The sequence below is a fragment of the Cygnus atratus genome, chromosome Z, assembly GCF_013377495.2.
Source record: "Cygnus atratus isolate AKBS03 ecotype Queensland, Australia chromosome Z, CAtr_DNAZoo_HiC_assembly, whole genome shotgun sequence".
NCBI classification, from domain to species: Eukaryota; Metazoa; Chordata; class Aves; order Anseriformes; family Anatidae; genus Cygnus; species Cygnus atratus.
This window is the reverse complement of record NC_066396.1, coordinates 13,648,048-13,661,214: the sequence shown is the minus strand read 5'-3', so window position 1 is coordinate 13,661,214 and position 13,167 is coordinate 13,648,048. Positions and strand designations below refer to the sequence as shown.

General features: G+C 40.7%; 1 protein-coding gene across 6 annotated transcripts in view; it reads left to right on the top strand.

Annotated features, from left to right (window-relative positions):
* Nucleotides 1-13,167, top strand: part of LOC118256623 (uncharacterized) — a 56,220-nt gene that overhangs the window by 32,404 nt on the left and 10,649 nt on the right. Inside the window, exon 6 of one of the 6 annotated variants that reach the window (XR_007709275.1) lies at nucleotides 1,160-1,520. The exons of the other annotated variants lie outside the window; for them this stretch is intronic. The gene's annotated coding sequence lies outside the window, so the exon portion shown is untranslated. Of the gene's footprint in view, nucleotides 1-1,159; nucleotides 1,521-13,167 lie in introns of those variants that run through there. 6 annotated transcript variants of the gene reach the window in all.

Sequence of the window (13,167 nt, the reverse complement as noted above, 5' to 3'; positions counted from 1 at the left end):
CCAGTACCAAGTAAATACCTGGAATAATTGCAAGAGTGCATGCATGTGAAAAATCATGACAGATTAATTATTTAGTGTATTTTGCCTTTGGGCAAGGATTGTCTGTAAAAAGGTGATGATTTTCTAAAACTGAGTCATCCTTTGTATGCAAAACAGCTGAAAATAATAAGATTCTAACAGAGACTTTAAGATTACAACTTTCGTGTATTTAAAATCCTTTTTCTTCCTAAGAAGCCAGTGTTTCTAAACACATGAAAAACCCAAGAATGTGTCTGATAGTAAGAAAACACATTAATTTTGTATCCATTATGTGAAACTGGCAGCCAAGTTTTCCCAAAACAGACCACCTCCTCCATGTTCTGGTTCCCAAAACAAAGTGGTAGGCATATGAAAAATGTATTTTCCCCTCCTCCCCTTTCCTTGAAGATCCAGTGATTACTCTGATGGCTTCGTAAGAATTGTCATGCTGACAAGCATGTCAAGCAGGCAAGACCTCTTGCTCAGTATCCTGTCTCTGACAGGGTCTGGTAACAAGCCTTGAAAGAGCTACAATAATGTGACCTGCTGCCTGGTGTACTGTCCAGGCAGTTGGTCTTTGGTGGCTTAATGACTTCCCAGCCTGTGTTTGTGTCTAGACAGTTCTTAACAGCCACTCACAGATTCAGTGTAATATTCTTAAATCCTTTCTCGAGCCTGCAAGGCTCGCCTTGTTTGTGTATAGTCCTGGAAGAAGCAGGTCAGGCAGCAGAGAGGATGTCTGCTTTTGACGACTCCTGTCCAAGAGCACTGGAATGTGCTGACCAGGAGCAGGAGGGAAAGGTGGTGAAAGGCAGCACTTCTCACAGTGTGGGGTGTGGCAAGCTGAAGACAGAGGTGCACTAAGGCTGTGTTTCTGTTTCAAAGTGGGATGGGTTTAGAAGGGGAATTCAAAGTGCTGGGCTGCTGCTTGGCTGGTACCACGCTGTGGTACAGTTTTGGCCTGTGCCAGCTAACACCCTCCGAACACTGCCTGAGTATGGGTCAGAAGATAAGACAGTGTGTGCCAGGCTATTCCTAACAAGCATTCATAGACTGAGGCCCTACCCCTGAACACAGCGCTTTTTCTATTCTTAGACGTCTTAAATTGAAAGAAAAAAACATGAAAAAAAATGTTTTATAGCCATATAATCACCACATGGAGCACAAAGGAGACCCAGAGCCAGCTCTGCACATTGCGGACACAACCATTTGGCCCAGGGCATGGGAACAGCCTCTGCCCTTGAGCTGCTTGTTAGTATGAATGTTTCCAGAGAAACTGGGAAGCTGATGAGAAGAGGAGGAAGCACACCCCCAGCCGACCTCGGAGGAAGTACAGAGAGCAGTTTATACATGAACCTGAGGAGTTATGAGGAACTGGTTGCACATCAGAAAGTCATTATACTGCTGGAATAAGAACAAGCCTGAATCCACAGCAAGGTAATCAGAGGACTTATAAACTCTCTTAGTGTCTATATTGTCTCAGTATGAGCTCCTCTATTTTAAACCGAGTTTATTCTCCTTCTTTATGATCTTTTATCTCAAAACTGTTAAACCTTAGCCAAAATCAAATTGCCAATGTCTTCACACAGACATCATGAAGTCTCCATTTGGCCTGAGCTCTGATACACTCAGAAAACACTGACATGAGCTGTACCTTTCAGCCATCCTGAACAGGACATTTGCCACATTCCGTAGGAAAAATAATAATAATAATTTTAAAAAAATAAAAAAAAAAAAAAAGAAAGGTAAAATTGTGCAACCACTCCCCTGTGAAAGTTGTCATCTATACTTCTTCCTTTTAGTCACCATTAAGATCACATAGCATGGTACTCAGGAATAGGGCCTGTGCCACACAACCTCAGTAATGCAGTCATGACAGGCACTGGACTTTCAAATTACCTCTTCTAATAGTCCCAATTCAGCCAAGCTGTGCCAAGCACAGCTATTTTTTTTTTGTGCCAAGCACCACGCTATCTGACATACCACATGTAACTATGGCATTGTTCCCACTGGAAAGTACTATCTATATGGGGTTGAAATGATGTTGGTTCTTTCAGTTTCTTGCTTTCCGAGATCTGAATATGTTTTTCCTGGAAATCAAAAAGTTATCTCTTAGCAGACATAAGTTCATGTAATCATGAATATCATCCTCTGCCATTGAATTCATATACTTTGCTTCATAATTGATCTCATAAAAGTTGATTTCTCAGGTGTATAAAAAGAAATATTCAGATCATAAAGAAACCACAAAAGAAACATAAAATATTTAAAAGGAGATGAAATATTTGCTGAAAGGACATGGGTATTGGGCAGATGTATAACAAATACTCACACTTTCTTGCTCATCTTCTCAGTGGCCACTTCATTCCTGCAAAGGATAGAAGACAGCCAGGATAAAGATAGACATGTAACCTGAGAAAAATGAGAAATCTTGACGGTGCTAAATATATTCCCTCTATAAATCACTTCAGATGCCTCTTTCTCTGAATCCACAACCCTGTCAGAGTGCTTTCCAACACTTCATCAATTTGTTGTGGAGAATGAAATGGAATGCTAACTTGGGAGGGTTCCTTTTTTTCCATTGGCATCCACTGGTGCCAGTAAATCACTAGCCCCTGAGGTTGTCACAGCTGAGAAGTCAGCATACTGAACTTAGCTAGACAAACTGGGACCTATTTTGAAAATTGTTCAGCTGAGCTCTTATTCCATATGGTGAATATTCACTGAGTGAACACAGATAAATTTAATAAGCATGAAGACAAAAGGCCAAAACAATCCCTCGAGTGCAAAAAGGAAGGGACAAAAGTAGAAGTATTTGCTTCCTGACCCATTTCCTGGTCCAGAATGGTTAACAACACTGATTATTTTTCTGTGCTGCAAATGTCATTTTCTAACATGCAGGTCAAAGTGGACTGACAAAATATATCCTCCAAGAAAAAGGATTTTAGAGATTCAGAGCCCATAATATGGTGAGTTCACAGTTTCCTCTCTTCCTCAGTGCACCTTCAGAAGCATAAATACACTCTTGATGGAGTACATTAGCAACTTGATGCACAGGGACTTCACACCATGACACCAATTAAACTTAATGAAAGTTCTGCAGCTGAATTCCCACATGCCCTCAGCTGAAAATGTACTTCTAATGGTGTTTGAACTCTGTTTTTCTCTATGAGCATTATACTTTTTCTATCTTTTATGCCTTTAAAAATTGCAGCACAATTTCCATTTCTTGCAGTCACTGTGTCCACATGTTCTAATCACGTTTTTTCCTCATCAGTTGAATTTGAGTAAAATTACTGCACATACCCTAATGGATAGAGCAAAAAATATTGATATATTGCATTGATCTCTACTACCATCTTCGCCTGCCAAATTGGGTCCTGACTTTGTTCATTTGTGCAGGTCCCATTAATTTACTTATTGCCTTCATTTTTGCTGATCATGTTTTTTATCTGCTTTCCTATAAGTGTTTTTCTTTTCCCTCCTTTCTACCTACTATCTTGATTTTTTTCTCAATGTGTAATCAACCAAGAGCAACTTCTCATTATATATTAATGGCCTGCATGTTCCCAAAGCTTTTATCAGATCTTTTTACCTGAAAAAAACAAAACAAAACAAAACAAAAAGTGAAGCCGTATCATAGGTCTTCAAAGGAGATCTGTTACTTTTTAATTTATCAGTGACATATTACCTTTTCATTCAAACATTTACATAGATAATATTCTGTTCTGGACAGATTCTGACTTTGTTTAGATGCCATTATTTATAGGAGAACTTCATGCAGTTTCTCTCTTTTTACAGTGTAGATGCTGAGATTGCAGATGGCCCAATCTATTGAACAGAAATGTGCAAGCATTTGTTAAAAGAACACTAGTTTTGGTTTTGATCCTACATGCACTCATCCTAGTAGGGAAGATCCCTAAAATCTGTCTTGCGTGTCAGGGAACAGCAAGAGCAGTGCCAATCTATAAGAGACGACAAATCAAGAGCAACCACAGCAGATTGTGTCCTCACCAGAACACAGTCCCATCAGAGCTGAGCAGGTAGGGCAGAGTTAGTATGCTGATAACTGGTTCTATCAACAGTCCCATGCAAGTAGAAATGATCAGCCAGGTGCAGGGTCCATCCAGGGAGCTTAGCCAGGAACAGGAGGTGGAACCATAGACAGCACTGTAAACCAGGCTACAATATATGTCTAAGAGCCATCCAGAAGGTACACTTACTGCATAGCCCAGGCAAAGATGGTTGGGGCAGGTAAGGCCTGTTCTTCTTACACTCACAGTCCTGACAGTGGGGTCTTGTATGAATTTCTTAGTGCCAGGTGTGTTTGTTAATTTTTTTTTTTTTTTTGTAAAAACCTGTCTCCAAATGATATTTAGCTGTTCAACACATAAGAGGCTTTCAAGCAAACCACTGAAGTCAGTAAGGGCATTTATTTAGTTGGCAAATACCTTTTAGCTTTAATCCCTCTGTCTCTTAGTGTTGTTGTATTTAAGATGGAGTTATTGTGAAGATTAAATAGTTCCAGTCTACATTGCATGTGATGATCAAAAAATTTCTACAAAGTGCGAACTGTTATGCTAAGGGTTACTTTACATGGAAATCTAAACATTAGAGTAGGTATTCATACCATGCAAGTTAATGATAGATGAAATCCAGAACTCATTCAGACTTCTCCACCTCCATGTGCCGGCACTTTGATCGTTTTTTTTTGCACTAACAGGTGTGTCGAATGTTAAAAACACAGAAACATTTCCTTGTAGTGCTTCAGTAGGTGAGAGGGAGGAACAATGTTAAGGAAATATGAATTTCATGTGTGTGAGGTTTGATGGATCTATAATTTTTTGTATTAAATAGCTCAGAATCCCACGGTGTCTCATAAACCATCCAGGAGAGCCAGAACAGAGCTCATGAGAGCACAAGTATGAGCTCAGACTGAATGCACTTTGTAATGGGGAGGGACTGGTCCTCAACACCCAGGTAACAGATCCTGTTGCACTGTTGATCTTACAAACTCCAAATGCCATCATCACCTTTGACTTAAGAGTTACAGCTGAGGCTTTTGGCAGGACATCTAGGACATCTATGGGACAAAATGTTAAGTCTTACTTCGAAAGTAGAAAAGGTAGAGAGTACAGACCAGCCTCTAATACACTCCTTGACTTCTATATCTAGTAAATATTGTGCATCTATCTGTCATTTTCGAGGCTTATTTTGTATTTTTAACAGTTCAGTTATGTGGCTATATAGCTGGGTTGCTAATTTTGTAGTAGTGCTATCTTTGGAAGGTGAGCCATTACTAGCTGATTGCCGTACTGGTATGCTGAGCCAAATTTACCCTGACATGACAGCTTTCTTGAGGGCAGCCACACAGATCAGTTTATGGGATATCCAGACAGTAATTCATACCCTCTCCATGCTGAACACTTCCTATTTCAGCTCCATATATCCAGGCTTGGCTCAAAACTGAACTACTCCACATTTACGCTGGTGGAACTCCTTTGGATGAGTTGATATAAAGTGTCACTGTGGAGGTGCACAGTGATAAAGTAGGCTTCCTGTCTTCATTTTTGGAACACTAAGACTACCTCCCTAAAAAAAGGATGAACAGGTAAATGCTGTCCTGATTGATGCCTCAGCATGTACTTTTCACTTACTGCTTTGGATCCTTAGAGCTTTTAATATTTGCTGTATGTTTCTGAGCATCCCTATTGGATTATTATGATTTGTTTTTTCCCATAGAAAACCTGAATTAAGTAGTCCTTTTCCCAGCAATAATAATCTCATTTACTATAAATTATTTGTAGTACCTTTAAGATACTCTAGTGCTTTTACATAATAAAAGAGACGTTTATTTCCAAATATTTTAAAGCTTTTTTTTTTCCTCATTTTAATATGGAAATCACTGAATTTGATAGAAAAAGAATTGTTGTTATTAAAAAAAAAATGTATGTTTAACCATGTGAAGCAAAAGAAACAAGGTAACACCTATTTCTTAAAACATAAAGGAAAATAAGATCTTTGTACAGATAAATGAAATGAAAAGTACAAGAAAGAAGTAAACCATGCACTGGAATGAGCCTTCCATTGACATTTACATTAAAGGTGACGGCTGTCTGCATGAAAGAGATGCTGCTAATAACAAGGCAGGTTTTCGAAACTCAACTTGCACTAGCATGACTTTGATTTCTAGGCAAGTCTAGCTAAAAGGAGGAAACTTTAAAAATAATTTTGAAGGGAGGGTGAGGTCATTGTACAGGCTAAGAATTTACATAATCCTTTTTACGTAATCCCAGCAATAATGCAGTCACTTATGGCTGATCAGTGTACACTGGAGAGAGGATACACAAGGTACTAGAGCAGCCTAAAAATAAAGGAAAGCAGTTTTATATTCTTAGTATTTACGGAATATGTTCCAGATGCAGAATTATTCTATCACCCTCTGGATGAGCTCTGAATACTTTTTAGAGCTTTTGGCACAGCCCATCCCCATGGTTCCTCCCAGCTGAGGATCTGGGAACTGTTTGATATTGGGACTTCCAGGGTGTGCCTCTAAATAAGCCATCGTCTCTAGCTACATATATGACATCCAGGACATTGAAAGGATTTATCACTGTCCCAATAGCATTTCTGATATCCAGGTCAAGTGTAGAGCAGATATAAATGTTGGTCCTCCTGAAAGACCCTGCAATGAGTGGCAGTGTGATGTGAAGCAGAACGCCTGGCTAATGGACCAGGCAACAGGGAAGTTGTGGGACATCAGGTGGAAAGGGTGGCCTGTGGAGCATGGGGACTGCATGGGTTCTGGGCCATAAGGTGTTATTACTTGTATATAAATGCCACAAATTTTATTTGCATATATTTATTTCAGTTCCTTGCCTTCAGTTCAAGGCTTGGGGGACACTATGGTGAACGTGTGTAAGTGCATACAGCTGTGTGTGTGTGAAAGATTACTGGTGCTGTTCAGTAATGCACTTTGCTCCCATCTGGCAGAAACAAAGAACTACCACATACACAAATCAGTGGATTTGATGCTCAAGTTTTACAGAGTTTTGTGGTACCATTCCTAGTTGAAGGGTATTGTCCCACTGATGGCAGTCATCTAGAATTCTTCCTTTGTGGAGGGCTAACAAAATGAAAGCCCTGTGGGTTGTGGCACACATTATGAAACACTTTCAAATCATACTATCAGAAAGTCTGCCTGTTCTGAACTGGCAGAAGGGTTTAAAGAATAATTAATTAAAAAAAAAAAAAAAGTAAAGATTCTCCAGGTTGTGATGACTTTGCTTTGGTCAGGCCACTTTCTCTTGACTTTGATGCTTGTTTCCTGTGAGCATTTGACCTTCTTTTCTTTCTTTCTTTCTTTTTTTTTTTTTTAAATGCAAGAATTGGTCAGCATTTCCAGAGAACATTGTTCTCGTGTATCACTATTATCTTCCTTTGATGTGACTACTTCTTAAACAATTATTTGTGTATTTACAGTGCTATGTTACACTTACAAAGCTAAACGTTCTACATGAATTATAAAGAATAACTGGTAGAGTTTGTTTTCCTACGAACTTAGAGTGGATTTGCATTTTTCAGCCTAACCATCATGTTTTCCTGATGGTTTTCCTTTCTTTCCTAAAGAAAGTACATACAGAAGTAGTCAGGAGCAGTTTTAGCAGTGGGACTGAAGGATTTTCATCTGCCATTGGACTGGTTTGACAAATGCTTGCTGTGAATGATCAATGTTCAACAACCAGAAAGGCACTCCAAATAGCAGTAGAGATGCTTTTGTGTAGGAATGTGCAGTACACAAAAAGTATAATCTCTTCCACCAACCCAGCAGTAGATGCTGCAGATGCCTATACTGGGCTTTTTACTTTATGGAGTGCTGTTAAAATATGGTGCAAACCTTTACATTTAATATAGGCTCTGCAGTGATGCTACAATTAAGAGGAAGGGCCACATTGATTTTCCAGTAAGAAATCTTTTTTTTTTAATCTTTAGCTCACAGAGAGCCAAGTTATTAGCTAACAGTAGAGGTTGCAGGATGTTTGAACTCTGCTTTTTAGTGGCAAGAAAGAGAGATTAATGGGAGTTCTAGTGTCTCTCTGCTGACAAGAAGCCCATTTCCATTTTTGCTTTTAAAGGAAAGCACTGCATTTCTCGTAATTTGCAGGAGAGCGATCAGCTTGATATAAAGAAAAGAATATATATTCAGCCTCCCTTATGAGACATGGCATCCTGGTTGTCACGCTTACTGGCAAATAAGAATGCAAAAGCAGTGCACTGTTGTGTTTGTTTGAAAGGCCAGTTAAGCGCAGACTTCAGTAAATTGGGACTTAAAGCCCTCCCACCTCCCAGTCAATTAACCTGCATGTTGACTTTGCATTCTTCTCCTGGTCTTTTGCCTTACGTTTTTTTGTCTGTCTGCTGCAGATGGTTTCACAGAAATCTGTCCTGAAACAGGGTCAACCCGAGTCCTTTGTCAAACAGCTCTTCCCCAGTGAAGCTTGCCTTTGGGAGCTGTCGGCTGTGGGGAGTGAAACACTGAACAAGCCATTCTCTGTCTCCACTGGTTTGTGTGGGCAGAATTATAACACAGACTTTTATATGACCCTGAAAACTTGTCTGGCACTTCTTGATTTATTGTGCAATCATTAATTTCCTCCTTTTCTTTTCCCAGTCCACACGTACCAGTGCTGATAAGAGTCTGCACAAAGCCTTTTAGCCTATGCAGTCTCTGTAATGTAGTGTTTAACTCCTGGGCTCCTAAAGTTATCTCTGTATCTAGGCTGTCCAAGAATGGCTTGCAATATATTACTTAGACTGCAAGTTCAGCCATAGCTTTTATGCCAGTCCTGATCAGAGAGCATCCAAAAAATCCACTGTTTTTCACTGTAGAGAGCAGAAAGAAGCTGACTGAGGAGGAGAATAGTGAAACCAACAGTGTAAGGATGTTAGTTAGGGTAATTAAGGCCTGATGGTGCTCTTGTGGCCCTGAGAGCCCTCTAGGAATATTATGGTGGTAGTGGTAAGTGCTACCAAGGAGAGAGGAGCCATGAGAGACATTGCAGCAGTGAAGGCAAAGAGTGAGTTGGGAAGGATGAAAGTGATGTGGCTAAGAAGTGTAGTGGAAGGAGGCAGGCAGTAGGAAGACATGGGAAGATCCTGAGAGAAGACATAGCCTCATGTTGAGGGCTTGAAAACTTCAATAGCTACAGAAAGACAGAGTCCGTTAGGATTATCAAGGTCTGAAGTAAAGACAACACTTTCTGATTTTGTTTCATGAAGAGCAGAACACTGGAGTTATGAAAAACAAAGCCATGTTCAGCCAAGTCTCCTTATTTCAGTACGTGTTTTCCACAGTCACTCTCTGCACTAATTTTAGCACTGTAAAACAATGGGAGAAAGAATGTACATGACAGAGGTTTGTCCACAAGGCAGCAGGGAGGCTTTTGGAGCATCCTCAGCTTCTGAGTCACAAATGGGATGTCCAAATTTGCTATCCTTTGAAATCCTCCACCTTGTTCAAGTACCGTTTCTCTGTCATTGAGCCTCTTGATTTTACTCTCTTGCAGATGTGATTGCTACCACCTAATATATCCCCATGGTTTAACATATCTACATGATCTGCTTAACAACTGTTTCAATGCATTGTCCTAATGCATCTCTTACTGCAATCATCTGCAGTCAAAGAGAGAACTGGTGTCAGGCTACCCCAACTTCTGGACTGTCAGGGTTTATTTATGGCAGTTATACTGGTGCATTTCCCACCATGGGGAGAAGACACATATACTGGCAAAAAAGTTGTTTTGGTGTTACTGCTTTTAACAGTTCCTGGATTCAGTATCTTTGATGACTTTTAGGCTGGTACAACTATGGCTTTAGACCTCTGGTCAGCCTCAGTGAAAGGGAGCGAAGATAATTCAAACTACCTTGCCTCTCATGGGGGTTAAGCATACACAGATAGCTACAGTTATCCTCCAGAAACTTGTTTTGTCTATCTAAGGGCTCCTTCAGAGTGCCTGCCAGCACAATTATTGGAGTGGTGTGTGACGTTTTCCCCACACTTTTGACCAGCAGGGCTCTGCCAGTAAAACTTCCAAGTTTAGACTGGCCGTAGTGTGAATGCAGCTGTATCAGCAACACTTGTTTCTGTATTAGAAGAGGACAATGTTGTACCACTGTCAAGTAGTTTTACCATCCCTCTTATAGTAGGGGCTCTATCAGCATAGGCACTTTGGTAGAAGTGAGAATTAGGCCATTTATCTACCACACACCCTGCTGCTGACGAAAGGCCTCAGCTACATTCAGCTCTGAACCTTAAAAACTGCAGGATTTGCTGACTGAGACAGGTTTGTACATCACTGCTGAGATTCACAGTGTTGTGCAGTTTTAGCTGTTTTGAAAGAAACCTGGGAGCCAATAGTTACCATACCGTCATGATGGGCTACTGCACATTTCCTGACTGATGGCATCACCCTTGTTTACGGAGTTTGTTGAGCTGGCCAAGGCTTTCTGATCTTGATACGTCATGCAGTCCTTAATGAGATATGATTCTGTAGCCTCTTCAAAGGCTTTATTAAGCTGCAGGCAAGACTACACCTAGATTTCGTGCATTTTATTTTCAGTAGGATTGGTCAAGAGGAAAAAAGGCTCAGTTGACAGAATGCTGGAGTGTAAGAACATCATGACAATATGAAGAGACATGCATTAACCTCAAAATGTTAATAGCTTGCTTATGAAGCAATGGCCCTGTCACATCCAGCTGTGTAATCATGATAACCTTCTTATGTTATGTCTCCTACTAAATGTTGTGGGACTCATCATGTTTGTGCTTTTTATGCAGACTGTGAGGAATTGCAAGGTATTTAAGAAGACATTCAGTGTACGCCGCTGCTGAGAGGGAACTGTTTCCTCTGTTTCCAAGGAAATTCCACAATTTCATAATTGTTTCCTTCCCAAAACAGTCTTTGTGTCAGTAGTACCTATCTGCCATCAGAGAAAGATTTCTAAGCCTCTTATACTAATTAATGCATAGAATCTAGAGGTGATATTTCTGCTACTACCTGAGACAGCCCACCCAACCCTGTCTGCACAGAAAAGATAGAAATGCTTTCTTCCTTTTAATAATATTGGGAGGAATCATACATTCATGTGTGTAAATGACTCACAATGCGCAGTGTCCTGTGAAAATGTCAGAAGAACTCTTCTCTGTCAAGCAGTAGTAAACTGTTTTGGATGAGCAGAGGTAGGATTTAAAGGCAAAGCTTTTGCAAACCTTATCCTGAACTGACAAAACTTTTGCCAAAGTCCAGGATGAAGCCAGACACAATCCTAATCTGAAACAGAGTAGTGTGAAAAAGCATTTACTTGTCTTGTCTGACTCTGACTACAGGAGTACACTGCAGGCTACCACCTCAGCACCCCAACGCTAGGCTGTGGTATGGTCAGGCATCTTCTTGCTTTGCTCACAAAATTAACGTAAAACAACTTTGTCAGGAGAGTTAAGGCAAAGTGAAAAGCTGAAACAGATTCCTTAGTGTTTCAATTTTGCTGTTTGCTGGTTTTGATTATTTTTACAAGAAAAATATGACAGTCTAATTGTCCTTCTTAGATATACCACCACCAACAAATGGTGAAGCCTCCACAGTTTTTTCTTGGAGCAGAAGCGGTGTCCAGCATGTACAACATCCTAATCTCTGGATGGGTCTTTCCATGAATTCAAGAGCAAACTTCTGCCCTGCCTTCATAAGCTTGCCTCAGAGCAGAGGCAGAGCCCTCCTGTATTTCTGGCACAGTCCTTAGCACCCATGGGGGCCTCAGCTGCAGCACATGCCAATAGTCTATCACTAGGAATTGGCAGTTAACCCAACACTGAGAGCAAGCCTCCACTTCTCCCTTCTCCTCCTCCGGACCTTTGCACAGATGGCTCACCTTGGTAGGAGCAGAGTTTCAGAGGTCATGTTGTTCCAGCCCTTTGAACCTCAATGTTCTGTGCACCCTTTGAAACTTTCCGTCCTTTACTCATAGCTTCCAACCTGTTTCCATCAGCACATTTGGGGTAGGAATCTGCTCTCTGTGTCTCAGTAAATACAACCTATCTGACCTTTAAAGATGAGGACATGTTTAATCTCAAGTTCTCCTGTCAGCTTTTCTACCCTAAACCAATTTCTCAGGGGATGAAGTGCAAAAAGCAGCAGCTAGTTTCTGTAAATGTCTGGAACTGGTCTGAGGAATTTGGTGAAATTTGGGGGATTTGAATATAAAGGGTATAATGTGTTTTCTGGTTTTGATTTTTCTGCCTCTGCATTCATCTATAATTTGTGGAATCACAGTTAAGTCATGTTATGCCACCGACATTTTTGTATGGTGTAATCATTCCTGATTGCTGTCTCTGCCCTTTGCTAGCTGGTTTCTGTCTGTGGTACAGTTCTCTTGAGGGACCACAATTTTATTTTATTAAAAAAAAAAATACCAGCAAGAGCACTTTATTTTCACCTCTGAAAGTCTGAGTAAAGTAGGTTTCCCATACAAAGTGAAGCCAAATGAAATGCTGAGAAGAGTTAAAACACCACCTTGTCATTTTTCACACCAGTTCCTTCCAAAACAACACAATCTTGATCTCATCGGCAAATCCTAAGAAGCATTGGCTGCTCAAAAGGAAGCAGTGCACATCCTAGTAAGGCATGGGCATCACTATCAAGGCAAATAAAGTCATTATTAACATGAAATCCGTCCTGCTTCTGCATTGTACATGTGAACTTCTCTTGACATCCTGGCAGACCCTAGCACATGTGCCTTGCCATTTCTAGTTATTTTCTGTGTGCCTGGGCACAGAAAATGGACAGGTTGCAAAGAAGGCCTGTCCATCCGTACAGACAGTGCCTTCTGCCAATTCTGTCCTATGCTGGCCTCAAACAGTGCAACAAGGAAACTGTTCTCTGAACAAACTATTGCTCGTAGTGTGAATGAAAGGCAGTGTTGTGGCCTGGCACTGGAATTGTCAATAGAGGCTAGCTAGCTGGCTGGGAAACATTGGGAAGCTTCCTCCACTCTGGCCATCTGCCCAACGTCTTTACTGAGTTGAACTCCCTATCCAGATGCCTGCATCTTCGAGGTCAGAAAATCTGTAGACAATACCGTCCTAGAGCCAAAAGA